General features: G+C 50.9%; 1 pseudogene; it reads left to right on the top strand.

Moving 5' to 3' along the window:
• The first annotated feature begins 2,442 nt into the window (after positions 1-2,442).
• LOC147972432 (small nucleolar RNA Z247) lies at positions 2,443-2,581 on the top strand (annotated as a pseudogene).
• Positions 2,582-3,382: the final 801 nt, after the last annotated feature.

The following is a 3,382-nucleotide window of genomic DNA, read 5'->3' on the forward strand; positions in this document are numbered from 1 at the left end:
TGCCATGGGAGAAGTGCTTAGCTTTGGGTTCGATCTTGCGGTGTCCTTTCCCAGTGACAGAAGGGGCAGCAAGGCACGTATTGCATCGTTGCCATCGAGGATAACAAGATGGGGTTTATTTCATATTGCATGAATTTATCTCTCTACATCATGTCATCTTGCTTAAGGCGTTACTCTATTTTTAACTTAATACTCTAGATGCATGCTGGATAGCGGTCGATGAGTGGAGTAATAGTAGTAGATGCAGAATCGTTTCGATCTACTTGTCACGGACATGATGCCTATATACATGATCATGCCTAGATATTCTCATAACTATGCTCAATTCTGTTAATTGCTCAACAGTAATTTGTTCACCCACCGTAGAATACTTATGCTCTTGAGAGAAGCCACTAGTGAAACCTATGGCCCCCGGGTCTATTCTCATCATATCAATCTCCATCACTTTAATCTTGCTTTGCTTTTTACTTTGCCTTTTACTTTTCACTTTGCATCTCTATACCAAAAATACCAAAAATATTATATCTATCAGATCTCACTCTCGTAAGTGACCGTGAAGGGATTGACAACCCCTAATCGCGTTGGTTGCGAGTAGCTGTCGTTTTGTGCAGGTACGAGGGACTTGAGCGTGGCCTCCTACTGGATTGATACCTTGGTTCTCAAAAACTGAGGGAAATACTTACGCTACTCTGCTGCATCATCCTTTCTGAAAAGATCGATATGATTGACTAGAGGGGGGGGGGTGAATAGGCAACTAACAATTTTTAACTTTCCTTTACCAAATTAAAATTTGCATCAAAGTAGGTTGTCTAGATGTGCAACTAGGTGAGCAACCTATATGATGCAATAACAACAAACAAACAAACAAGCAAGAGAAGTAACACTAAAGAGCTTGCACAAGTAAAGGTAAGAGATAACCAAGAGTGGATCCGGTGAAGACGAGGATGTGTTATCGAAGTTCCTTCCTTTTGAGGGGAAGTATGTCTCCGTTAGAGCGGTGTGGAGGCACAATGCTCCCCAAGAAGCCACTAGGGCCACCGTATTCTCCTCACGCCCTCACACAATGCGAGATGCCGTGATTCCACTATTGGTGCCCTTGAAGGCGGCAACCGGACCTTTACAAACAAGGTTGGGGCAATCTCCACAACTTAATCAGAGGCTCCCAACAATACCACAAAGCTTCACCACAATGGACTATGGCTCCATGGTGACCTCAACCGTCTAGGGTGCTCAAACACCCAAGAGTAACAAGATTCGCTAGGGATGAGTGGAGGAATCAAAAATCCCTTGGTGGAAGTGTAGATCGGGGCCTTCTCAACCACTCCCGAGCAAATCAACAAGTTTGATTGGCTAGAGAGATAGATCGGGCGAAAATGGAGCTTGGAGCATTAATGGAGCTTGAGGGGGAAGAGGTAAGTCAACGGGGAAGAAGGGGATCCCCTTTTATAGTGGGGGCAACAATCCAACCGTTGCCCCACCAACCAGCCCCGCACAGGGCGGTAGTACCGCTAAGGGGGGGGGGGTACTACCACTGAGCCAACGGTACTGCCGCTCCAGCCAGTGGTACGGCCGCGCAGAGGAGAGCAGCAGGGATCTGGACCCAGCGCGGTACTACCGCGGCGGTAAGGGCGGTACTACCGCTCTGAAACAGTACTACCGCCTCTACTGCCGCAACTAGTGCCGAAAAACCCGACACGAGAAAAAGAGCCCTCGAGTCGAGGCGGTGGGAGCCAGACAACCCAGCGGTAGTACAGCTGCGGGGTCACCGGCGGTACTACCGCTGCAGAGCGGTACTGCCGCTTGTGACCCTTCGGCGGTACTACCGCTGGGTAGTGCGGTACTACCGCTGGGACACAGACAAGAGAGACAAGATCTCTCCATCGAGGCTGAGGACGAGGCGGTGGTGCCAAGCAGGCCAGCGGTAGTACTGCTGTGGAGTCACCGGCGGTACTACCGCTGCGGAGCGGTACTGCCGCTTGTGAATCCTCAATGGTACTACCGCTGGGTTGCACGGTACTACCGCTGGAACCCAGACAGGACACAAAAAGAGAAGAGATCTCTCCAACAAAGTGGAGGAGCTCTGAGGTTGAGAAGCTGATGTGTACGTGTTGATTCCACTCAAGCAATACCCCAGCGGACCCCCTCTTGATAGTACGGTGCCCTCTACGCAACTAGTCCACCGAAAGAGAAACGAAAGAGCTACACCATCTTGAATGACACTCCGAAGGGAAGAAAACGTCTCGTGCCAAGGATGAATCTGTGAACTACTCAAAGCACATGATTAGTCCGCAAACATGTTGTCATCAATCACCAAAACTACATCGAGAGAGATATGCCTCAACACTTTCCTCTTCGGGGAAATCCAACGCAAGCTCAAGAGGTAGCACTGACTATCTTGGCAGGATCAAGAGCCTTACTGATGAAGTCGCGTGTACTGCCGCGGCCCTCTCCGATTCGGAAATCGTCTCCAAGATCCTCGCTGGTTTGGACATGGAGTACAACCCGGTGGTTTCTGCACTCGCCGCTCGTGTGGAACCCATCACCGTCCAGGAGTTGTACAATCAGCTTCTAAGTTTTGATGCCCGCCTCACCCTCCTCCATGGTGGCGATCTTCGGCAGTCATCTGCCAACTCCGTGTCCCGTGGCCGCGGTCACTAGGGGCAGAGTCGTGGCGGTGGCCGCAGACGCGGTGCTCCCCAGGGCGACAACGCTCGCTCTGGTGGCACCTATGGCTACAACAACGGGGGCGGCTACACCAATAACAACGGTGACAACTTCACCAACGGCGGCGGCCTCAACTCCAACAATGGCCGCCGCCCCCTGCCGCCCGTCCTCGCCCGCACTGCCAGCTCTGCAAGAAGTCTGGCCATGAGGTTATGGATTGCTGGCATCACTTCGACGAGAACTTCGTCCCTGATGCCCGTCATGTTGCTGCTGCCATGCGTGAACATGGAGGCGACGGCGTCTGGTATGTTGATTCTGGCGCCACCGACCATGTTACCAATGAACTCGAGCAACTAGCTCTTCGCGAGAGGTACCATGGCGCTGATCAGATCCACACCGCAAGCGGAGGAGGTATGGATATTTGCCACATTGGTCAAGCCTCCATTAATTCCCCTAACCTTAAACGTGATCTAGTTCTTAAGGATGTCCTTCATGTTCCACAAGCTGACAAAAATCTTGCATCCATGTCTCGTTTAGCCACCAATAATAATGTCTTCTTTGAAACTCACCCTCATTATTTTTTCATTAAGGATCGGGCAATGAGGGAACTTCTCCATCACGGTAGATGCATTGGGCGTCTCTACCCCATCACATCCGAAGCACTTAGTCGCCGACGTCGTCAAGTCTACTCCGCCATCAAACCCTCTGGAAAGATGGC

The sequence above is a fragment of the Triticum urartu genome, chromosome 5A, assembly GCF_056163025.1.
Source record: "Triticum urartu cultivar PI428250 chromosome 5A, HENAU_Tu73, whole genome shotgun sequence".
Classification (NCBI taxonomy): domain Eukaryota; kingdom Viridiplantae; phylum Streptophyta; class Magnoliopsida; order Poales; family Poaceae; genus Triticum; species Triticum urartu.